The sequence below is a fragment of the Chiroxiphia lanceolata genome, chromosome 4, assembly GCF_009829145.1.
Source record: "Chiroxiphia lanceolata isolate bChiLan1 chromosome 4, bChiLan1.pri, whole genome shotgun sequence".
NCBI lineage: Eukaryota > Metazoa > Chordata > Aves > Passeriformes > Pipridae > Chiroxiphia > Chiroxiphia lanceolata.
The window spans coordinates 34,855,226-34,882,171 of NC_045640.1; the positions used below are offsets into that span (position 1 = coordinate 34,855,226).

The following is a 26,946-nucleotide window of genomic DNA, read 5'->3' on the forward strand; positions in this document are numbered from 1 at the left end:
TATTTTGCCAAAAATCAGATCAAGATATTGTTAATGTTTCTACAATACTTCCAGGGAAGATGGTATCTTTCCAGAATATGTTTTCAACACTGTTATGTAGAAAGCTGCAATAAAAGCACATATTTCAGATGTATTATTCATAAGAAATTTAATAACATTCAAAAAGCTCACACAATTAGTGCTCATTTGCAACTTTCTAGAGAAACAAAGACTATACAGATTGAAACAGTAGAATTCTGTGAAATGGGGGGGAGAATAATGGTCTAAGTAGCCGTGTCTTGATGAGGGCAGTCCTGGCTGGCATGGGCAGAAAATACTGAAAAAATCCAAAAGTAATAGCACTTAAAGTACATCTTGACCCGAAGGTCTTCAAATCAGATATGCAACAGATTACATGTGCTTTGGCTTAGCACAAGGGAGAAACTGTAATATAGTTATTATTGACTTAAACTTTGCTCAGGCTTTTGGGGCAGTTTGATAAAAATGGGAAGCTTTTTGCAGTTCAAATTCTGGACAGACTCCTACCTGTGATAACTGCAAGACCAGCCAAGAAAGAGCTATGAGATGAAATCATGAACTAATGTAGTAATTTTAAGGAAGTTTCTAGCAATTCCACAGCAACATTCATATTCTCAGCATCTCTTCAAAGAGCTCTAGTTTTAATAAATGGGGTATTAGATCACACAAATACTATTTTCCAAACTGCTGGAGTACCTATGGATAAGCGCTTTCTGCCATTGAAAAATTTACTAAGTAAGTAATTAATTCAGTCATATATCCTTAGAGATCTTGAAAGAAGGAGGAATGAGAACTGGATGCTTGGAGTCAGCTCATGCAGAGCTCCAGAGCTCATTTGAATTACTGCGCTTTGAGAGCACCTGTAATTGCACCCCCTCTACAGAATACTGCTGTGGACCTGTGCAGAGAGCAGGATATTGGGTCCTCCAAGAGCCAGATGCTATGAAAGGAAAGACACTGAGGACTGCAGCCTATCAAAAAAATAAGACATGGATCCACTTCTCTCCATTTTCAGCCAGCTGCAATGGAATTTTCCTTTGCTATGAGATTTCCTGTGCTGAGATTCCACTGTCCCATTAATGCCAGCACAAATGATTTATGAAATCTATTAGGTGCAACACTAAAGAAATCTGGAACATAAATGTTTGCTTAGGAAAATATTTATATGGAGTAGACAAATGGGGGTGAAACACACTCTAGCACGGATATGCCAACACTTTATGCCAACATAGCTCACACCCAAACAGTAAGAAAGATCAAACAAAACCTTGGGGGTAGGTGTGTGTGTGGGAAGAATAGCATGTGTTTCATTCATTGGAAAAGAGACAAGCACTTTAAAAAATTATTTGGTCAGAAGGATTATTATAGTAAATTATGCAGAGTATTAACCATTGAATTTGAACCCATTTTTAGTCTTTATTAATAACTCATTATAGTCCTTTTTCTTAATGTGGAATAAATTAGAGCTGTGTTAATCCATGCGGCTATCTGCAGGTACATTTATCACTACTGTAGCCACTTTTACTCTCTTTAGTGGGAACTGCATTTCATGGGCAACAGACACTCATCCCCTGCTGAACTCAAGCCATGGTGGCCTTTTCAGGTCACCGGAAGGGTCACCTGAAAACTTACCTTTTTTTTTAAATAACTGAAAGGTACCACATAGCTGGCCTTGACATATGTGCAAGAATTTCTCTTTCTCTCTCACACTGTCTCTGTCATATTGCCACAATACAGAGAAGTGAAAACAAGTGAGCTAAGGGCCTTGCTGGTATAAGAGGGTGAGAAACTGCTAACAGGATGTTCTTTGTGGGAACTCAAAGCTTTTGGAACTGAATCCTCTTCCCTGATCCAGAAGAGCTCAAATTTTATGGCCTTCATAGCATGTTGCATAGTTCATATTTTTCCAGAGTGTATGAAAACAGGGAGAACTGTGAATGTGGTTAGTTTCTGGAGGGAGGGCTTTGTTTCAGCTTTCTAACTGGCTGGTTTGCATTTGGCTGAGGAGGGAGGCCTATTACAGCTTGGTCACAATGATTAATTTTTATATTCACATTTGAATTTGTGTCAGGTATCCAGGATTTTAAAGGTGGTAACAAGCAGCCATACTGACTCTCTGATAAAGATAAGTATTATCACAGAAAACTGACACATTAGTAATTCCATCACTTAAAGCTGACACCTGGAAAGGACTTAAGAGGTTACACTGGAGGTGACTCTGGGTAGTCATTAGACTAGAGTGGCCCAGGCACTGAAGCTGTACTCCTTGCAGCACATAACAACTCAGTCCTTACTGTTACGTTCCATAAGTTCCATCATACCAAAGAAAACTTTATTGTACCCATTTTTCACTGCCAAATGGAGGCACAAAGCTGACTTGTCAGTACCACAAAAGTAGTACCATGGGCGAGGGAAAACATGATGCCTCCGATAATCCGAGGCCTATCCTAACCGCTGAGCCTTTCTTCTCCTCATCATGATTATAATTTCAGCTACTTATCAATATTCATGATGACGAATGACTTTTATTAAAAGGGAACAAACACCTTTTTAGCCAAATACTAATTCACCTATTTGAACAGTAGTAGCCTAAGTGCCCTGTTAAGATATCCTATCATAAATAGTTAATTAGTGTTACAGCTACTTCTACTGAGATGCTAGGTGTACTTTAAAGAGATACCGTTGTCTGCATTACAAAGAAATAAAAATGGAGTATCTACCTAGAAACTGAAATTGCTCAGCAAATTGCAAATTGTTCCAAAGTGCATATCACTTTGGAACATGTTTTTCTTACCCTATAAAAATCAGGGTTTACGAAATGTAAACATTTTTATTAGATAAGATATAAATTATAACAGCAACATATACTCTTATGTCTGTTTTACAAAATAGACTTGATCAAACAAAATAGTGATAATACAGCTTTCCAGTTCCTGTACGAAATATGTTTAAAAAAAAGGTAAATTCACGTCTAGAAATGAAGGTCTTAAGAATACTATCTGATATCAACAGGATTAGCAGGATAATGTGTTCCCATGAGAAAGCACATCCCCAAATATATTTAATATAGAACATCTTATAGTTCTTAAGCATTTAAATAGTATGCTACATTGACTATTTTTTTCTCACAAGTGAAGATTAAGATGAACCATTTTCCATGCAGTAATGATGCTGATTTAAACAAGAACAGACTAAGACCTTGACGAGCTTACAGATTTAGTGTTCAAATCTGAAAACAATAAACTTTTTTCTTTTCATTTACATTGATAAAGCCTAACTCTATTTTTTATAACCCCTTCCAAGACTGTATCAAGAATTTTGCAGTTTCAGATCAGCATTTCTCTAAAAATACAAGTGAAAATTGTAAGCAAGTAAATGTAACTGGGGTAGGGAAAGAGTTAAAGCAAAAATATAGTCCTTTCAATAAAGGATTAAATTATGACATGTTTCTGGAATGTAAGTGGGTAATATGTGGGGTTTTTTTTCCTAAGAAGCAATACAAAACTATTCAGTGTACATTTGCTCTGTGATTTTTGAGTGCTATAGATTCATATAATGAATAATTTCCCAGCAACGCAGTATAAGGCAAAGTAAAAAATGCAAAATATTTTTGTATATCAATACCTAGATTTTTGCTGTTTAACAGTAGAATGCCCTGATTAGAATCATCCTACTTATATAATTGGGAGGGTATATATATAAGGGTATGGGAAAATATAAACTTACAGTTAATATACAAATGGAATATCTTGAGCTCCGAATTCTGAATTACTGAAGACATAAATATTAATCATGATGCTTTTCATAGTATTTATATAGTTTTTAGTTACTTTTTCACTGATACATTCCTGTGTTTAAATATCTACAGTACCAGTCAGCCAGCAGAGAAAAAGGGCACAGATGCTTTGAATGATTAACACAGTTCTTGGAAACACAAAGAATACATGCTTTCCTTATCTTATAGTACAGCTAAGTGAGGAGGAAGAGGACATTTTCATGAAGGGTCTAGGGGATTAGATGATGTATCAGTAAGTCCTTTGAAAGAAATATCACACCTCCAAAATAAATAAAAAAAAGGATTAATGCTATTTGTTTCAGAAGAACTGCTATATGAATAACAGTAGTGAAATGGAGCAAAAAAATAATGCTCTGATGTTTTCAGGTCATTTTACGTAATTTTTAAGGAAAAGCAATAGTAATTTAGGAAAAACTTTAAACCCCTCACTAAAGAAAGAAAAGTCCAAGTATAATCTGAACCTTACATCTGTCTTTTAAACTGAACTCTCTATGATTTTGAAACTTGTTTGTATTTGTGGTACTCATTTCAATGCCTCATCAGGACACTAAAAGGAAAACTGTTAAAGATACTAAAACATGCACAATTGTGGCACCTTTCTCCATTTTTATATCGTTTTCCTATTGTTTTGCAGTAGCCTCTATCAGCAGCTGCTACTCACTGCCTTTCATCAGTAAAAGAAGGCAAAGAAGCAGTTGCTTGCACAGCTAATGCTCCGAACTGGAGACTGAGTGTCTAATCTTCATAATAAGCAGCTTCCAACTGACTAAGTTTTGATTTACATTTAATACTTGGGTCCACAGCTCTAAATCCCTCTGGATTACTGGATTATTTTTTTAATTAAAGATTTACACTTTTGTCAGGAAGCAAAAGAGAAAGATATTTACTACAAATGAAAATGACATAAAAAAAGTAACTGGAAGGAAAAAGAGTCAATTTGGTATGTAAACTCATGAGATACAGAACATCTCTTAACAAACAAGGTATGTGTAGGCTGTTTGAAACAATCAATTTAGAGTAAAATAGTTTTGTATAGAGGTCTGACAAAAAGAATTGGCTTTTGTGAACAAACCAGCCTATTGTGAATCTCTTAGAATTGGTAAAGACCACCAGCAGGGAAATCCTATCAGTATAAGAGATTAAGCTCTAAAAAACCATTCAATTCCTAATGATGAAGCTAGAATTTCATACCTCTAGAAAAGTTTAACTTGTATTCTGATTATCTGGAAAACAAAAAAAAAGAAAAAAAAAGAAAAAAGGTTCAAGGTACTTCTCTGAAATTACATCTTTAAAAAGGTGTTTTAAAATCAGTGGCAGGCACACAAACACAAAAATCAATAACCATGTAATTCCCACAACAAATATTTCATATATTTCTTGGAATAAGTATTATACCGATCATGACACAATCTATGTGGCTTGGACTGTGGGTTCAGCTGCTGCCATCCATCTTCTATTTTGGCTTTTTTTTGTAAGAAAGATGACTGAAAACTTGCTGTGTCATTTAGGTCAGAAATTTCTTCTTTTGCTCAGTAGAAAGAAATCATTTCTTTTCTCCTAATTACAGCTTCTCCTCCCTCCCTTTACATCATAGCTCCTTGGGGAAAAATACCAACTACCAGAGCAAATTTTCTTTTTACACAGTTGCTGCTTTGGCAAGATGAGAAAAAAGTGTCATCCTTTGGGTAAGTCTGTCAAATAGATTTTTTATATACATTTCGAGAATGTTCATCTGAAAGTACTATATCTGCACTTCTGTATGCTTATATGACAATTATTGCCTTGGAAAGGTGGCATAAAAATTATTTCACACTCCTCTGACACCTGGTGTGAGCCTTATCCCTGCAAGTGGTCTGTCTACAAAATCGTTATACAAATCATATATGTAAAATAAAATAAATACTTTCCAAAATATTAATTTGGGTTTACTTTTTTTTAAATGTATCTTCTAAAAAAGAAACATTTCAGGCTGCTGTTAAGTAGACATCTTCTTACCTTTTCTTAGAGAAAAAAATAGAGGTTTTCATAAATAATTAGAATAGGATTTATGTATACTTTATGTACATTTAGAACTGCCTACATGAACAAACCTTCCCGTGGTACACATTCAGGCAGATGATAAATGCCTGGTGATAGGTGGGTTGTTAGGCTCAAGACTAAGTGCATCTAGAATTGCATTTATGGTACACCTTGAAGTGATCTGTTGGATATTCATTCTCCTACAGAGCAGGTGATCATTTTCCACATTCAACCCAACACATTTAGTATTTGCCAACATGACAAACTGCTAGTGAAATAATTTTATTCTATACCAGCAGACGTTGCATATTCAGAAACAGGGCGTAGACACTATCAAGAATTTTAAGCTACTGTTCACTTAAGAGGGGAGAAAAGACAAGAAAATATTTCTCCCTTTATATTTTGTGCTCACACACAGAGCACGAGGCTGTACCACAGGTACACTTGGGCTCGACTTACTTCAAGCAAGGCTAACCACTGCACAGATTTCCAAAACACAGTATATTACATAGAAGTTATCACATGCAATAGTCTCAAAAGTTTTTCTTCCCACTAGCACTTCCTCATACTCTATTTATTTGCTTGGCATGCCACTGCATAGATGTCAGTCTGCCATGGATCCATGTGTGTTAAACAGCTTCAGAAATCCTAGTTTGGCTCTGTCATTCAGCTGCTATTTTCACAGCAGCCAACTTTATCACTATCATTTCCTAATTCCATCATCTAAATGATTTCACTTAACTGCATTTCACTAAAGACCTTCCCACAAGCACTGCCAGATTTGCAAGCTTTGGTGTTATCTGCCAAGAGAGGGAACTCAAAGTCCAGCTGAATTCTCTCATACGAGAGTCCTTAAAATGTGAACAAGTGGTAGAATATTCAGCCCGAAAGATATTTCTCAAGAAAAATAAATCAATTAAATGTAATATATATATACAGAGGGCATACAAAAGCTAATGGCATGACAAAGGTTTTTAGCCTACAGATGAACCAGCACACATCACAGGAAAGCCCCCCCTGCCCCGCATTTTTCCCACCCGCCATATGCTGACACTTAAAGAGCAAAACACACAAAGTGTAAGTCTAAATGAAAACCTACATCGAAGAGGGGAGCCACATTTAGGATTAAAAATGCCAATGTGACTGAATCAGCTCTGAGGCCAAAAATCTGAGATGGTCAGAGCCAAGCCTGCTGGAGAAGGATTCAAAGATAAGAAGAGCATCAGTAAATAGGCAGCTGTTATTGCAAATATCCTGAAGATAATCAAATTTACAGAAGCTGTCCTTAATACTGGTAAATTGGCAGGTATAGCATAACCAGTGTCTCAAAGTTCTCTTTTCTTTCTACAGAAGTGTTTCCTAAAGTATTTCCCCACATACACACAACCTGCCTTTGCTTCTCCCTGCTATCTATTATACTGCAAGAAGCATCGTCAACCCTTTCTCAAGAATCTGGATGTTCCCTTACTTTGGGATTCCGGTTCCCTCTTTCCAATTTGCTGGGGATGCTAGTGCTTCATGAGAGTTGAAATAGTGATCTTACTACTTTTGCTCAGTATTTGGCTGAAGTGGTGTCAAAAGAGTAGAAAAGCATGGAAAACAGTTTGTTCTTAAAATTGCATGGGAAATGTATGTAAAAACCCCCTAATTTTATTACAAGATCTCTATTCCACATTTAATGTTTCAATTTGCTTTTAGTAGTCGTGTTGTTCTCACATCTCTGTGTCTACCACCCAGAGACCCAAATGCTTTTTTCTACAATGGAGGTGATATACACATACATAACTCAGTCATTTATCTAGGTAAAGACAGTGACTGTTGAATAATGAACTTCAGGAATTGCTGCCATCAGTTCATCCCTTCCTCTCCCCTGTAGCGCTAAACCTGCATTATATGGGAAATCTGTTGTTTAAATATGTCTTAAAATGGCTTTTGGTGGTCCTTGCAAACACATGCTTCTTCTTCCCAACACTCCCCACGGTAATGTTATCTCAGGAATGTCCTGGGAAGGTGTCCTGAGGTGTTTCCCATTGGCCTTTGTTAACCCCTTCCTGTGACTGGGTGTTCCTGTAAGCCCCTTGAGACTTCTAATTGGTTACTCTGTGAATCCTCCTGAACTCTATAAAATGTAACCCCCCCAACAATAAACGCTCTCTTGCCTCCTCTCCGCGCTCGGTGTGCTGTCTCTGTGCCTGCCATGGGACCACGTGCGTGGGGGGAGGGGAGGGTACCTCTCCCCTCCAGCCTCAGAGACAGAAGAAACCCCTGAGAAAACCCCTGGAGTTCCCTTTCCCCATCCTTCAAGACGTCGGAATGGTTCTTCAGATGGAAACGGAACTAGAACTGGGCCGCCCCACGTCGTGGGTGGGGAAAGGGATCCAGACTCCCCTTTTCTCCTCCCTACCTTGAATTGTCCTTTCTCATTTTGTCCACCTACCTTTGTGATAACTTTATGGGGGTGACATAGAAAGTCTCCCATAGAAGAGAAGAGACTCTGTGCTGAAGAGAAGAGACTCATCCTGGAAGTAATTTTGAGAAAAGCCCTCAAATGTGGTGTACCAGAATCCTGGTGTTTGAAATCCTTTTTTCTATTCATGTGGTCTCCCAGAAATTCTTCTGAAATTTCCCAGGAGCCAGTGCTTCCTGCAGCTGGACCACAGACACTGGAAAAAGTACTCCAAGGGCTATGCAAGGGCACAGTGGCACTTGCTGCGATTGTAGGGCAAACATGCAGTGGACTTATTCCACAGTGAATTCAACTAGTTGTGGGTTTCAGTTCTCTGTATAACGAAAAGGGATTTGTCGCTATCCACACAGGATAGCTAGATGGAGAGTGCTTAGGCAGGTAACAACATGATTTCAATACCTCATCTAAAACTATTATGCTCTAAAGCCTGGCATAAGAATTTATCAACTGAAGTCCATCAGTATTCTTTGCCTTTTTTGATAGCACTCATACTAACATCCAGCACAAGGGTCACATTGCTGTTTAAAACTCTCTTGCCCTAAAGTAAACAAACCAGACACTGACAGATTTGCTGAACTACCCTGAGGCAGAAGCAGTTTCATGGATGGAAAAAAGAAAAGATGGGCAAAGGAAAAGCTGCCTGACAGAATTTTATCCAGGTTTTCTAAATCTTAACATCTATATTTCATTCTGGAAAATCCTCCAATTAATAAAGATATTTCTACTATTATAATTTTTCCCCCTGAAGTGTTGAGAAATTCATAAAGTTGGACCTTCTCTTTTCCTGCAAATTTTTGCATGCTGGTTAAACAAGTTAAAAACATGTCCCACAACAAACTGGTGGTACAAGAAGGTGGTAGTAGCAGAGTATTTTAAAAGCTAACAAAAACATCGAAGAGAAAATCTATCATACCAAACAGTGTCTGAAAATCTGAAGCACTGAGTGATGAATGTGTATCTCCCCCTAATGGAGGCATATTTGAATTTATCTTAAAAGAAAATGTTGATAACTTAAAGTCCTAAAACTCAAAATAACACTGTTACATCATGTTCACCTTTCTGGCTTTCTAAGGAATCTGTTAAGGTATGTATCTATGACTTAAAATAAACATTAAACTGTTATTAGCATAATTTTGTTTTCTTAGTGAGTTTTATTACATAAAGTGAAGTCTTAAATATACGTGCCTTTCAGCATAGTTCTACAGTACACAGTCAGTAGCCATTAAAATTCCCTTAAATTATCTTCTGTCAGTCATTTCAACTTCTGTTTTAGCTAAATGTTTTCCTGTTTCTTAAAAAGTCAGCAAATTGCTATAAAATGACAGTGACAGGCCACAGTGGTTTGGGTTGTGTGGTATAAAGAAACACTTCATATATGCACAGCTGCTGGTAATGAATGCAGCATGTTTGAGGCCTAATCTTGGACAATTTCCTACATTTCTGACTGCAGTTTCTTTGGCAAGATTTCGAGGACAATATTATCTATATGTCCCAGCATTTCAGCCAAAACTTTTCAATACAAGAGTTTGGCACTGTGCACTGGCTTTCAAAAATCTGTCCTCTCACAGTTAACAACTTTTTAGGAGTCTTAGCCCTTTTTATTTTTCTTTTTTAAAGAAGCATCATGTTCTACATAATGACCCTGTAGGATATAGCAGACAGATTACATTTCTATATAATAAAATCCCTACTTGTGAAAGATGCCAGATTGACAGCATCAGACACTAAAATTACATTTGTCCACAGCCCAGCTGCAGTGCAGCAATGCGGTTGTTTTCAGAGCTCTCAAATTTAAGCTACTGCAATGTCGAGGGTAAGTGAATAGCTCTGGACTTTGTGCTGCCAAGACTTCTGATAAGCCTGGATGTGGGTATAATTGGTCTGGTGATACTGTAACTAAGTGGTATAAGTAGGACCTCGATTAAACTCTGGAATCTATACAGGTCATACTCCCTAAAGGAGGCATTTAACCTATCTCATCATAGTAGTGAAAGACTCTACATCTTACTTCACTACCAAAACTAGACTTTAACCTAAACACATGGGTACACAGGTTTTCTCCTAATACAGAGAAAATGCAAAAAAAAAGCAGCAGTCTGGGTTAAAGGTATGGGTGTAATCCCAAATGACTTTTCCTAGGTTTTGAATGTGTATTGGAAAAGAAGTTAGGAAATTTGATGCTGAAGAGTTGTTCTTTTTAAGTTTTTCAGTTTAAATAGGACTGTTTACCTTTGCAGGAATATGCTCTTAGCACAGTATGCTCTTAAATAGAACTTCTCCAGCTGTCAAATTCTAGTCTGTAACGTCAACAGAATGAGATTCAAAACTATGGATAAACAGTTGTTAAAATAATCACATTTTAAGGCACAGACATACACGTTCTTGTATACCAAAAAGGACAAAAATAAGCTCATAAGCAAGAAGAAGATCGAAAGAATATGTCAACCTACACCATTAGTCATGATAGAGAAATATTTCCAATTTCATATAAGAACATGGAAGTTAAAAATTAAGAACTCAGAAATAATGATCTGTATTACAAACCAAGAAATTTGGAGAAGATATAGGAGGGATCTAGCATTATAACTGAAGTAGGATGTAGTACAAATCACAAAGTGAAGCCTAGCACAATAACAAGAAAGAAATAAGAGCCACAATTAAGAAAGCACTTGAGAGAGTAAAAACTTTCCCAAACATTTTTCTGCCCAGGATTTCTGCTGATTTTATTTTTAAAGGGAAGCTAACACTAAACACTTAATATTAATATTACTCTGGTTAACTAATTAATTAATTGATGCTTAATCTTAACCATCTTATTTAATGTAAATTTAAAAAAGTATCTATTAATAATCTTGTGACATCAACAAAACTCCAACAAAACCAACCCCACAACAAAACTATAACAGACTCTATGAGCTAATGCATTTAATCAAGGATCAGTCTAACTATGGTTTTCAGTGTTGAAACATAGATTTTCACATCTGTCTCATCTGATCAATCAAACTGCAAGGGCCAGCCATGACAGAGATTTCCTTTCCTCCCCTAATGCAAAGTATTACTGAGAACTGGTTTATATGCTTGACAGAGAGTAAATTACATAGATATAGAAGATCCTCTGAAGATTTGTGATTCTTGTGAAATAGGTTAACATGAGTCAGGGAACATCAGAGTTTAGGATATTTAAGGTAATCCAAATGCCGTCAGTCATTGTCTTAAGACAATAACAAAATTTTGGTGGTTGGATTTTCTTGAAAAACATTTTTTCTATTACTTTTGGGATTTCAGTTCAACTCGTACACAAACCTATTGATGCTGTGTTTGTGCTTCAAAATATGTTCACTTATGCAGTTGATTATTTCAAATCAACACTCACTATTCAGCAGTACTTGGTACAATAGCAGTTTTGCATGGTGGGAAATATAAAAGTGCAAATGAATAGTTTTTCCCTTTATTTTGTTTTAAAATAAGAAGGAACATATATGCCTCCCATCCCTCCAAAGCCTTCAACCCACACCATATAAAGAACAAAAGGAAAAGTATGGAGATACATAACTGAAATGCTTTAACGCTACTAAACATTGCAACAAAACATAGATGTCTTTAGATGAAAAAAAAACACGTCTTACCCTGTCTAGGACATATACAAAGACTACATAAACACAGGTTTAAACCATGTATAGGACAACACACAGAGTGTAGTACTAAACTGACAGCTTTCACAAATTTATACGCATTGCCCTCTTCAAATATTTTTAAGGTGAGATTGTAAATATCAACAATTTGGTCCCTCCAGTTCAACCTAGAGAAAATCTGGTGAAGAGCCACGGGGATGATTTAGACATTGTAGAACTTGCAACATAAAGAGAAGTTCCAAGAAGGGATTCGGGCAATCTCGGGAAGAGAAGGCTCATGGGGATTAATGACAGTCTTCTAGTCTCCCAGTACCTAAAAAGAGGTTAGAAGGAGGATGGAGGTACTCTCCTTCACAGAGGTGCACAGCGACAGAACATGAGTCAGTGGGTCCAAGCTGCTTCAGGGGATATTCTGTCTGGATTTAAACAAACAAACAAACAAACAAACCCTCCACTATGAGAGCAATTAAAAACTGGAATAAGTTGCAGAGGTATGAGGTGGAATCTCCCACCACACAGAGATTATTTCAAATAGTCTCTGCTCGAGACATAGTCCTTCATCATCTAAGTCTAAGGACTTGCTTTCATCAGAGGGTTGGACTGGATGAGTTCCACAGATCCCTTTCAACCCTGGCTTTATGCAATCCCACATTCTCAGTTTAATGTGTTTTGTAACTACAGAAAGAAAGGCCTCCTAGCTGAATCATTGTTTCTCATCCTCAAATTACCATTTGTTCTTAAAGTATCTTGCCAAACAAAATACCAACCCACACATGCAAAAGAAAAAAAAAGATAAGAGTTCAGTCACACTGCTATCAACATACTTTATTTGTTTACCTACATACTTTTCTTTTCATGTGGTGCTCAAGTGATACTAGAAATGAACATTGACTTGGAAGGTTTAGTTTTTCAGAAGATTTGGTGCATTAGCAATCTTACTGTATTTGTGGCTAGAGCTGCAAAATAAAGCAAAATAAATCTAGTTGTGAACCAGTAGCCTACATGCAGATAAACTTACAGGACATTCTAGATTCACCTACACCTCTTTCCTTGAGCTTTGGGAAACTGTCAGTGAAACGTAATTTCAGTGGAGCATATGGACTGTAATAAGAAAAAGAATAAGCATATGGGAAAAAGAGCATATAGAGTGACATATGTAGAGAACTAATGACAAAGCATGATTAACTGATAAAAACAGCTAAGTAACAGGCAGCATAAATTATCTCAGCTCTACTAGTTTACAGCACCTACAGGTGCACAGCATTTGAAAAGAATTGTTACCTCATGGTACTGAGAAAGCTCATAGCCAAGTGTGTTTAACTGCAAACACTTTAAGTCTCCAAGTTTCATTTAGCTACAAATAGACACTTAAATACACATATATATATACACAGAAAAGTATATATTTATTTCCAGAACACAGGAGTACCCATATATAAACAACTATAAGGGGAACTCTGCTTCCTTCAAGAGACTGTTGCAATTCCTTACTTCACTGAATTACATCATCCTTTTCTCTTCTGCTATGGGAAATCTCTTGAAGGAATTCAGTACTAGCAGAAAAGTCCTTTTGCATGAAAAGATGAGTATGATAGGGCCATATAAACCCATAGCAAGGGCAAAAACACTTCTGTAAGTATAGTGGCTCAGGATCCAGAGAAAATAGCAAGGTGATACAGTTATGTTGGATATGCTAAAGGAGTTGACTGCCGAACTCAGACAGTGAGCTCATATTTCTCTATTCCCTCCTAAATGCTCTATGAGAATATAAGGATCCGAGTTCACCCCAAGCCTTTGTATGGTGTCTGAACCAATTGGCAGGGTCTTACCAGTGTGAAGTCCATACACTAATGATATTAACAGTTGTATAAATAATGACTATACAGCACTTTAACACTTTTTCAGAAAATTAAATGTGTAAAGCAATAATATTTAATTTTGAAAACATACGAGGAGATGTTACATTTTCAGCAGTATCTTTATTCATGAATTTATTACTTTGTTATAGACTGGAGACAAAAATTCATCACTAGCTGAATCATATTTTGTATTACTAATTTTCAAGTTATGATCTTGTTTCTATTAATTTTGAATTAAGATAAATGAAACCATTTAATTCTCAAAAACACAGAACTAGAAGATTCAGTTTTCTAACTACAAAACCTGTCATGGTGTCAAAACGTAGGGAAAAGGCAAGAATGCTGTCAGGTGAAATATAGGTAATTACTGTGGCTTGACAAAACTAGCAGAGAAGAAATAACTTTAACATTATTCTTTTAGTAAGACTCTAGAGAGTAAGTGGCTATTATCTTTGAAGTACAGGACTCCGGGCACATCCCAGCAAGCTTCACAAACCCACCAGTAAAGTTGTTTGAACAGAGCTTACAGAAGGACAAGTTTATTTTTAATTTTATACACTGTTTGTTCTCAGTTATAAAGTAACTTTCTTATTTTAACATAATATTGACCATTAATTTCTAAGCCTGGGTCTGCAATTCTCGATACCTGAAAGTACAATTACCACCATGTACTCCCTCCTTACTCAAACAAGTGATGAACAATGAAGGAAACAAAGAAACTTTTATTATTCTCACAAATCCCATGGCTACTTTTAGATGACGCAGCATTGAGTCATAATTCATCAATGTATATAGGACAACTAACATCCAGTTACCTCACGTTTACTATGGTCGTTCTACTATCTGCCTAAGGACAGGGAAGCGGTAATCTGGAAAGCTACAAAATTACGTATCAAAGGCTTCCTTAATAGGGCGTTATAACCAGACCCTGCAATAAGTTTATTTTCTTCATCCTACCTAATAAAAGATTCCATTCTGTATAACCCGGTCAGAAAGAGACAAGTGACACTGGAGCAGGAATAACTTGTGTCAGACATAACAGTCCCGCTCCCTCCTGCTTAATGACTCTTTCCTGCTTGATCCAAGCACTAGATGAAAATGGTAAGATCTACCTCTTCCCTCTAACTTGAGACCCAGTTTCTAAAGCCCAGGAAAATAAAGGCAGAACAAATAAATGAACAGATAGTGAATTCCTGTTATCCCTTGTGCCTTCCTGGGAATGGGAGGTCAAATAGGAAGGTACCAATGTACAAGGAGTTCAGTGTACTACAAGAGGGAGTACCATCAGGTTCCAAAATAAATTTACATTTAGTTTTGAAATAGATATTTTGACTGGTTAGTTATTTATGGAAAGTCCAATTTGCACTTTTAAATTTTTGTTTTGAATTAATTTCCTCCTTTCTCTGCCTCACAAGTAATTTTGTCATGTAAATGAGTTGCAATGAGCAATGAGAAAGTACATGCAAGCACAAATTAGATGATGTAAAACTCAATCACACACTTCCAGATCTTCAGTAAACCCTAAGCATTTTTGTATTACAGTTATGCCAGTCTAAAGCTGCCAAAAGGGGAGGTTCCAGGCCTGCCTGCCTCCCTCCTACCCCTTTTATTAGATCAGCCTATGCAGCCTCAGGGTGAGTCAGTTCAGCTGGCTGGCGATGTAAGGTGATTTTTTTTCAGGGTTAGGTTCCATTAAAGTTGACATTAAAATATTTAGTGCTGCTGCAATTATGTCCATCTTTTCCAAATCCTGCCTCCTGTGTTTTGTCAACTGTGCTGTTTGTCTGACTCTGCGGGGAGCAAGTTCAAGCTACTAAATCTTCGGGGAAACTATGCAAAGAATTTAGGAGTAGAGGGGGTGGGGAGAAGATCAGGGAATAATACTCTGCTGGCTCAATGGCCTCAACTAGATGCCCCAATACAAAGAAGTGACAGCCACTGCATAGCAAGACTCAGGATGAAGGCAGTACCAGCACAGTGTACACTAGCACGGACTATCACTCCTGGATCATCCAGTGAGTGAACTGACATGCTCTGTGTCTGTGTAATTACGTGCTAAGTCTGCAAAAGAAATGGCCACAGCATCTGTCTGGAGTCAAGTGGGATGGGATCATCCCCTTTCAATACATATGGATGTTAGACTGGATACTGTGAGGGAAAAATTGTTACTTCAACAGATCAAGAAAATATCAATATGCTTCAATTCAGCTTTTTTTTTAATCTTATGCATCAGTGATTTGGTATGTTTACATTTTATTGGGAGAAAGGGCCTAAAAAAGTAACATCAAACAGCTGTTTGTTGTAAAAAAAACAGTGGTCTTCAGAGCTTTTTATAATGAGGTCATATTCATTTATTCAACTGGAATAATTCTGTAATGATTCAAATTATGATTTATTAACCCGTGTCTGGCATAGGAGATAAATCCCATAAATAACTCAAATAAACCCCTCTGAATGGTGAATCAAAAGATATATTAAACTGAACTAAAACAATCCTGACACAGCTGGATCATGAAAAATTGTTCAACTCAGAGAACATTTAAAGGTTAGAGCTCTATTACAGGTAAAAGAAAAAAGATCACAGACAGAGAAAAAAGGATTAATACAGTGAGTACCTGGTGCTTCTTTTATTCATTTCATTTTTATTGCAAGGCCACCATTTTGCAGATGGTCTGAAGTATCACATTCCTTACTATCTCAAAAGGTTCTATATCAATTATTCTAACTATGGGTCTATAAGAGCAGCCTTCAGACAGCTGCCGGAAATAAAACAGACATTATAGAAGCAGTTTCCTAGTATCTTTCTCCATGAAGATTTTTAAATAAAGAATGCAATTGTAACATGGCATAAAACTGCCAAGGTTTATGGTCTTGCATATCTTGCACGCTACAAATGGAAGTCAGACTCGAAGATCTCACTACAAGCACACAGGACACTGGCCACAGAGGTACCATTAGTGACAATGATTAAAATTTCTGTCAATTGAAAATCTTTCATAAAACCGCATAGGTGGATTCAGTGGTTAATCAGTCTTGATGCTAAAATGCCACTGAATGTAAAATGTTAAAATTTACATGAATGATTTCTGCATCATTCAGTCAGTTATTTTGCCAGAAAAACAGTCAGCCTTGTAAAATTATAAACAGTCAATATTTATAAAGCACAGGGAACAGCACTGTCTTACTTTCATTTCTTTAAAAGTTTTCCAGTGTTAGACAACTTTATAGAAGTCAATATTAACAACTGCAAAAGCCTTTCAGCCCGATCTTTTAATATTCCTAATGGAACTTTATTATAAATTGGCACCTATGTTTGCAGTCTTAACTCATTTTCTTTATGCCTATCTGTTGTATCTCTACATATTTTGCACTCCTGAATGAAATTATCTGTCTAGAGTGCTTGAAAACATCCAGTACTGATAGCTGCAATTTAATATTTCCATGGAAAACCTAAATATTTTATCATATGATCTAACTGCTTCTTTGCCTCCTTTTCCTCCACCCAAATACAAAAGATAAATATTTATTGAATAATTCAGCATTTTCTGCCTTACTCTGGGGAATTCTTTTATTTCTGTCTAGATTTGGTTAACATTGTTGGAATCCATTCAATTTCATTTTAACAGCCACAACAAGAAACCCAACATCTGCTCCATTAAAGGAAATGAAAAAAAAAAAAAAGAAAAGAAAAGAACCCACCAAACTTACTGGTCATGGATTTCTCCCTAATTTTCCCTTCTGCCGTTTCCGTTTTATGAATTTCTTAGCTGATACATCCTCCTTATCATCAAATTATGCTCTCCTCCAGTTGTTTTTCAATACACATTCTCTCAAACTGATTTATTTAACAGGGCTTTTCATTTTCTATCTAAGGCAGTTTTCAACACAAACTTGAAAGAATCATTTCAGGTTCTGGATTTGAAATTTTTTTTTGAGTGTGTAAAGTACATTTTTAATTTGACAAGATAGATTTTCCATTACAGTCTTTCACACAGAGAATCTTTCCTGGTTTTCATTTTCCTCTATTTAACAGTCATAAATTAATCTGTTCACTCATCTAAGCCAACATTAACTGTGATTTTTTTCTTCTTTTGTAGCCATCAATAGATGTTTAATAAAGAATTTATTGTACCAATATTTTAGTCATCTATTATTTTTTTGAATGTTCTGAATAATTTTAGTACTGCTTTCATAAGGCATACAGAACATTATCTCTCTGCTGAAGTCCCCACAATAACACATACAATTTTTTTCCCCTTAGATATTATAGGTAGGTTCTTAATGAGTCACACTGTCCCCCAATGTGATTTTCTGTCATAGTTTCTTGATCAAGTTTAACATTAAGCATGTTTTCAGACCCAATTACTTTAATGCTAACATGTTCTGTTAGGTAGTGACAAAAGGCAGAAAACCCCATGTTGGCCATACAATACAGTCTTTCCATGGAAACATATTATTTGTTATTTAAATTGTGTAAACTGAAATAAAAATGACAAGAAAAAATGAAGTTTGTTCAGTAATTTGTAGCAGTAATTTTAACCAATGTCATAAATAAATTGTCTTGCACTTTACTACAAATACTGGCATTCTGCACTGTCTGTTACTCAACATATTTTATAATCAGATTTTAGTTCTCTATGATACACACAAACTCAGAAGTATAGATGTTGCTGTAATAATGTTGTTACTAAAATGCTATTTGTACTCTTAGCATATTCATTTTTCTTCTTAATGTTTTATTGTCTTTTTTCTTCTACCTTTATTTCGTGTTACTAAAGTGTTTTTATTTATAGGCATTCCCATTTGTAATTTTGGAAATAATTATCATTTGTCTTTTATGTATAATGTAGGTGAATTACATTTGTGATTTCCTTTGGAAGTATATTAGCTTCTATACCCTATACTGAAAAAGTAATATGCTTAAAATAAATTTTTCCTTCATGTTCAGACGTACCTGAATATCATTAAGACTACCAGCATATATGAGCTTAGTTTTTGCTTTCCAGGTCCAATTAATTGCCTTAAACTGTTAACAGTCCGTGTTCAAGTAAGGCATGGCTTTCTTATGTAGTCCTTCTGCAACTGTTGTGTCAAAATATATTTATTTGTATTTACCTATTAGTGAAATAAAGAGAATTATAACACAAAAGCAAATGTAAAATTCAAGACTGTATTGCCTTTCAAGGAGTTGGGAAATGAACTGATAGATGAGCAATTCTCCCCACAAATTGTCAGCAAAGTCATTTCACATCAATGATTTACTACTGCTGAGAAAAAAAAACAAACCAAAAAAAAAGAAGAATGTTTTAGCATTTTCTCTTTCACCTCTCACTTTCTACTTTTAAAAAAAATATAAAATGTACATGTTAACATTTTTCAGACAGTTAGAGTCTAAGCGTTCCTCATTGGCATCAAACAGATCACTGCCAAAATGATGAGACAACCATGCAGTCAGATGTGCCATCAGGCTTGAAAATCTCTGTGGTCAGCAAACTTTGTTGTACAAAAAGGCTGACCTTTACTACCTTATTTTATTTTAGTTTTAAAGAAAGGTTAATTTGGAGATCTGTTAACTCACACAAAAATAGATTTAATGAGGTCTTTCATGCTTCTGGATGAGACGTTGATTTATGGGTTGCCACCAGCAGGTGCCGAACAGAAAAGAGTAACTTGTTAACTTGGACAATGTCAAACAGGTTTAAATTGAATGAAATGGCTTGAAAGAAATTAGTTGAAAGGCTACAGATTGTTTTACAATGCTTTTTCACAATGCATTATTCACTAGTAATGATTTTAATGACTGGAAAAATATTATAGACACTAGTTATATGGGTTCATGTTAAATCACATGTTAAAAATGGTAAGGGTGCTTTTTCATTCTATCTTAGTGTTAATATGCTGGGGTTTTACTCAGTTTCTATATGGAAAACAAATCTCATTTCTCGGTAAAATCAGTGGGACATTAGCAATAATTACTATGTAACCAATATACAAGTATCTATGGTAATGAAAAGATAATAAGAATCTGCCACTTGCATCTTGATTCTGGAATTTCTTGATTACTCTTTGTTTTCAGAGCCAGAGCAGGTTTAAAAACAAATGTGCCTAACAAAAAACTTAGTTACTTCCAAGAATTTGCTGCTGTTTTGTAAAACAGGGACATGCCTTCCTTCCATTTATTATATAAACATTTTTCCAGTTACACATCTAAGGATGGGTGTCTACATACAGATGCTAAAATACCTGACCTGGCAAGTATGCAAGTACCTCTGAGCTGCAAAACATCAAAGCATGTTAGCACTATGCCGTACCTCTTGACAAGGTCTATTAGTCTGAGTGAAGCTCCTGGCTAATGCAGACAGACTTCAGCACCCAAAGTGGCATGACTGCAGTGGTGCTTTTTAACACACAGATCCATCAGCCGTGGTCAAGTACAAACTGGGACTTTTCTGCACTTCGTTGCTCAGTGTAAAATAAGCCCCATCTTTTCACTGGTTTCTCTGAAACACTGCTACCTTTACTTTATTTTTACAGATCATATAGTGAAGACACAAATCAGACTTAAGGAAATGTTTGATCTTAGACAAAAACCTAGCAAAATTACCCCTGCTGGAATAAATATGTTTCAGATATGCTGAAATAGGGCAAACTGGACCAAAATAAGCTGGGAACATGCAGGCTATTTTCATCCACACTTCACAGATCATAGAAAAACTGTTGCTGTTCTCTTCTTTGTCTCTTCCCTGCTTTCCTTTGTCTTTTTGCATTAAGTCTGGCTTATGTAGTTCCATTTCAGCAAGTCACCTTTAACCTTCTGATTAGTAACCCGCTTGCTCTGTCTATGACATATTAACAGAGCAAATCCATGGCCAAAGACAGATATAATGGGCTTAGTGGGGAGGAAGTCACATAAATGCTTCCATATTGACATGCTGCCAGAAAAATATGATGAGCTCTTGTAAAGAAAAACAGAGTTTGCAATTAAACTCTGTTTTTCTGTAATTTGCTAAGTCTAGGTCTGGAATTACAGCCTTATAATATTTGGAAAGGAATAATGTTACCAAGCTGCGAAACAGCAATTCTTCACAGTTTCAAAACTAAGTTTGGCTGATTAAATCACTAAATTTGAAATCAAAACATTAAAATGCATTTTCCTGACTTCTTGCCTCATCCTTTAAAAACACAAACAAAACAATCAAACAACTCACTAATGATTTTTCTGCTGTCCCTAGCAGTCAGAAAGTTGAATTAGAAAAGGAAAAAGGAGTACCATGCTAGCTTAAGTCTAATACCCTCGTTTTGCAAAAGCACAAAAGATTTTAAAGGTGAAAAAAGTCCTACTTTTGCCATTCCATTGTACATACTGTTCCTACATCATGTATGACCCTTGTATCCTTCCCCTATGATGCAGTACAGTGATCTCTGGCTTCCCAAGCTGATGCCTAAAAGAAAATTCAGGGAGAAAAAAAACCTCCAATACAAATTAGTTTTGAAGGTGAGATAAGGAAAGGGTTTTGATTTGTGCTCAGGCATAAGATTACAAGACGCGCGCACCTCTGTGTCTGAGATGTTACAATTTATAATACTGCCTGTCCAATCCCTGGTTTCATCCACCCTGTGGCTTTTGCCCTGATCCATCCCCGTCTCGCCCCTGGGGAATTGGGGCTGGGGGCTTTTCAAGACCCTTTTTTCATCAATCTTCTTCTTCTTCAGGGTACAGGGGGCATATATTCACCCAGTTCTTGACTGTACTTTTGCGGTTTAGGCCAAGGTACAAGCATTCTCCAAACAGAACACACCTATCTTAAAAAGAGACTAAACATTTCTACTGGAATTCAGGGCGTAGATTTGATATGGGGGGCATGGAATGGGGTAATAGGGTTGAAAATCTATGTTGCTTCTGTGCTAAGGGTAAGGAAATAAGGGCTGCTGCTTCTAAACCTACTTCTGCTATATAACTACTTATAAAGCTTATAAAAATTAGAAAAATCAAAAAACTAGATGGACCTTGAGGCCACTCCCAAAGGTTCCTCCAAACCCTGCACTGGCATCCACCCACATCCAAACACACTGCAGCCATCCCACAGCACGTCACTTGCATTGACACAAAATGCCCTTCATGCACACAACTTCTCTTAGAGCACCAAGGAAAACCAATCCATCACAAACATCGTTTCTTGGCCCAATCCCGTATACATCCTCACTCTCTCTTTGAATCAGGATCACTGTGCTGCCAGCAGGAAGAAGCTTGTCTGAGCAAGGATCACCAGATATTATCCATCTAAAACAACCTTTGGTGTGCTGGTGCTAATGAGGGAATCACACCCCCTCAATACCCAAAGATGCTTAGACTTGTACCTGTCTTTGGTCCCTAACTTTTCTGACAGACTGAGCTCACTGTGGAGTAGATGATAGAGGGTTTCTAATCTAGCAGTACACAGTGTCCAAGTCTCCTGAGGTTCATTAATGGGTAACTTAGCAAACCTGCAGCTATATAACAGCTAACAAACATACAAAACCTGGAGTTTGGACACTCCAGAAGACTGACAAAAGAAGAGCAACAAAAATTCTTCACCTTATGTCCCAGTTCACACATCTTCTGCCCCGACAGACTAGAGTACTACACCATATAAATAAAATTGCCAGAATTATCAACCATTATAAGATCTAACTAATATAGGTCTCCAGTGGAAATCTGTGCCTTTAAAGGAATTGCAAGTACCTCAGATAGACAATTTGATAGCATTCATAAGAGAAAAAGATTAACTAGGTGCAGATAGGTCTATAAAATTACATGATAAAAGCTTATAGCAGGGTCTGACCCTCTACTAATTGATTAGCATGTTAAGCAGTTTAAATATTAAACTTCAAGTACAATAATATGAATGTATGAAAAGCCAATTAGTTAGAACACTAACTGGAGGGGGAATAAAGATGCTATTTTATATAATGTATGAGCATCTATTGTTCCTGACAGTGAACACACAATCTTAAAAGATGACCTATGAATTCCTTTATATCAAATTATATTTCACTTAATAAGGATTTTATTCACACATCTTGGGAAAAACATTTCTAATCTGATTTTATACAAATATAGAATATAAATATAAATATAAATATATTTAAACTGCTGTGAAGGGGTCTGGCATTTGGATCATGCTTCAGGACTTCTCAAATGTCTCTCTTGGTACGTTACATAGTGTTGCAATGATGACTTCTGTTCAGATATTTCAGGAGTTATAAGCAGGTGTGTATGAGGGTATCTAAGTTCAATTTGTAATTCTCTCAGTTAAATTCAGCCATAAGTATAAATAGTATCATCAGCAGTATGGTGGACCAGAACCTTTGGTGATTAACGCTGGTGGAACCCAGTGAATAAGCAGGTACAAACATTGGGTGTTCCTGATTGAGGCTTTCCAAGAAAGGCAGATCAGGCTCAAGGGACTAAGGAAGGGAAGATGACACAATAATTCAGGCCCCACAAGCCTGAATTTTTAACCAGCTGTTGAAAAAGTCAATTGCAGAGCTTTCTATAGGTAAGCAAATTGCATTCTGGCTGCAGATTTCTGGGAATATAATTTTCTAAATTGTTAGGGCAAAATACTACAACTCTGCTAATAAGCTGCCAGCTGTACTTTCTGAGCCTTACTGTCAAAAATATATTCATGTATTTTATAATAATAACTCAGATGGGGAATGGCTGCAAAAGACAAACTATGGAAACAACTAATGGAAACTAATGCCAAGTAACTCCTCCCCTGATACAGGTCAGTACCATCTCAGCAGATTGGATGTGTATTTCCATTGCCATCCAGAGGTGAATTTTAACTGCAGCCACTTTAACATCACAAACATTAAATTAATGCAAATTGTATGTCACTATTCATATTTTGCTCAGTTGATAACAGGTGTGCTCTCTTCCTCATGCTAAAAGGGAAAACAGCAGTTCCTTACAGCCCAAATCTTATTTCTGGCCCTTTGCTATATAAGAAATACAGATTAGCAAAAATGAAAAAAAAAACCAACAAAATAGCATACAATACTACTACAATGAGGATTGTGGTACGATATGCCTACAAATATGAGTAACTCTACTGCTATTTATGTGTATACTTGGGCCCTTACAGAGGTCAAAAATATCATTCTGATTAACACTTCTATATAAAACACCTTTGCATGTTTTTCTTAGTGAATATAAAATACTTTCACTATCCAAATGCCACAACTTTCACTTATGGTTTTCTCTATCTGTAGATTCCTTCCATGTCACTAGTTTAGAAGCATCCAAAGGATACACTCCATAAATGTGATACTACATACCCAATAGCTGCACAGATGTTTTGAGATAGTTCTTATAGTTCTTATATTCTATAGATAGTTCTTTGAGCACTTCTTATATTCATCATTTTAAGAATGAGAAACACATAACTGGGAAAGGGTAAGGGAGACAACACATTTCAGATACACTTCTCATCTTCAGACATCAGATGCACAAATGTGCTACTCAGTTTTAGAACAAGCTAATGTCTAGTGAATATGAACATAGCTAACAAATTCATATAGAATGAAGAAACTTATGTAACTATGTGATACATATAACTCTAATAACCTATCAAAGAATCTTTTCTCCCACCTGCCAAAGGCTGGTATATTCTGATGGCTAGAGGCCAGATGATTTTTTTGAACTATCATGATATAAAAGTCACTTTCAGAGGAGTTATGTGTAGTTTTCAGCCTTTTTTATTAATTTCTTTTCTTCACAAAGCCTTTAGAATTTTCCCATGAAGATCTCTATAAAGCAAATCTGATCTTGCCAAGCTCAATTTTCTGAGTTACCTTTGCCAGGTCCCTTAAAAGTCATCTGTGGCCAGTAATTGAAAACCACAGACTGTCGAGTGGACTCAGAAGTCCTGAGGGGTACATCGTAGAAGTAGCTGAACCTCATGAGAAAGCCCTGGCTGGTTTTATTACAACTTGTCTTTCAGAAAAGAGAATTGTAAAAACAGAGCTAAAAAAGACCTTACTTAGTGTAAGACAGTGCTAAGGAGGAACCCTGCCTAATGTCTTATTACAGCACACAAATGAACACACAGAAGGTGGTGAACCAGCTTTGGACAGAGTTTACATGGTTACTATGTGCCTGAACTTCCATGAACATCCAGTCTGGTTCATAAGTAAAGTTATACCATGGCAAACTTCACTTCCCCAGACAACAGATTTAAATTTCACTAATAGGAAGGAAGGGGAAGGGAGAGTACTGTCTACTCAGTATCCTGTCTACTCAAGATACTTACTAGGAAAAACAGTATGGGCATGTCTCTCTGTGCAAGGTGGAGTTCAGGCATTTGAAGTGAAAACATAAACTAGCCTATTGCTAGATGAAAAAAACTATGGAAAATGCACAGGAGGAAGGAAAAGAGTTTGTTTTGTCTCTATCAAATATTGTCACTTTTGACACTTTCTTGAATGAGACTACTTTCTTTGCCAGCTGACAGTTGCCTTTATCTTGTTGTACTCTCATTGCCAATACTCCCCACAAGCAGTGGCTCAAAATCATTTGGCTTCAGGATGTCTTATCAAAATAATCTTTCATGAGTACTTGCAAGAACCTCATCTACCCCTTGGTATTTACAAAATTTCAACACAAAAATTGGAGACACCTCTCAGAGAAAAGAGTTACTAGATTTCCTACACAATAAGCTAATGTTTCTGAAGCTGTTAAATACACTATGGGCCCATAATGCTCTCCCTTCAAGGGAATAAACTGATTTGTCTTAGAACACTAACAAATGAACAAGGAACCACTGTGCTACCTTGTGAAATAACAGACCTCACTGTGAAAAGAGCAGACTCACTTCTCTTTGGCCAATGGATTGTGTTAAACAATTTCTAAAAAATATGGTCTTGTACAGCCTAAGCCCACTAGTACGGTGCAATTCATAAACAGTCAAAACTTCTGGTAAAGTATGTTAAGAGTCCTACCTAACTCACCACTTAAATACTAATACGATAGAGATACCCAACATCTGTGTCCAACACTACACACTGAGCTGAATCTACAAATCTAAAGCCTCATGGGCCCCTGAATGCATTACGGAGAACGTGTACTCAACATAGCCGTGCACTACTGACAAAAATATCTATTAGTTTAGAAACCATCTTTCCTAAGCCTCTTAAGAGGAATTATTGTGAGTTTGAACTGCAAGGTATTCCCACATTGATGTGTGTGAGCGAGACACTTCCCATTCTCCTTCCTACTCCGAGTTTAATATTCCCTTGAGATAGGAATACAGTCCTGCACCTTGGACTTCGAAAGCAATCTAACCATTCTCTTTAATGTAAGAAATGCAAAATATCAAACTAGTCATGGATACATCTGCATGCTGGAGAATGTGTTCCACACAAATCTTCTAGAAGCTTTCTTGGGAATAGTTGGAATCCTCAACAATTGTCTGCTTTGGAATATGGAAAGATTATTTCCTCTCCCATATGCAAAATATCCCATGATGAGGAACTCTTCTACTTGTGTGCTTTTCCCAAGATTTTGGGAAACTGCTTCTAGACTTCAGTGATTCTCCTTTAAATACTCATAGACAGCTTTGCAGTTGGAAACAGTGTTTCTTCTCCCAGTGCAAGACTGAGCACAGGGGTTCTGGAAATAGTGATAATGCAAATACAGGGACGGAGTTTGCTACCAATCCTTACTAAAAAAATCCAAGTTGCCTTTAGAGCTTTAAGCCAGGGAAGAAATGCTTGAAGAATTTCAGTGCCTGACATCGAATCTCTCTATCAGATCACAGAGATGTTTTTATGGCTTTAACTCTCAAATTTACTAATTGCCATTTTATGTTGCAATAATGAATTCAGCTTGTGGCAAGACATGTTCAAGTCCTGGACTTTTCCTGGGTAAAGATATTTCTAGTTAATATTAATGCTTTTAAAATAGATGATGACAAACCAGATATTATAGTGACTGAAGAAGTGTTATGCCCAAAGGAGTAAGATCAGGAAATAAGACCAGCAAATACAAATATGAAGTATAATGGAGTGACCAAACCAAGCATCAATATGACCCCATGGTTCAAACAGAGATCTACAAATAGTAGACTTCAAGGCCACTCCAACAAAGAAGTATCAGACATGCCAGAGAAA

At 36.5% G+C, this 26,946-nt stretch overlaps 1 protein-coding gene across 8 annotated transcripts in view; it reads right to left on the reverse strand.

Annotated features, from left to right (window-relative positions):
* Positions 1-26,946, reverse strand: part of TENM3 (teneurin transmembrane protein 3) — a 1,309,047-nt gene that overhangs the window by 241,960 nt on the left and 1,040,141 nt on the right. The window lies entirely within an intron of this gene.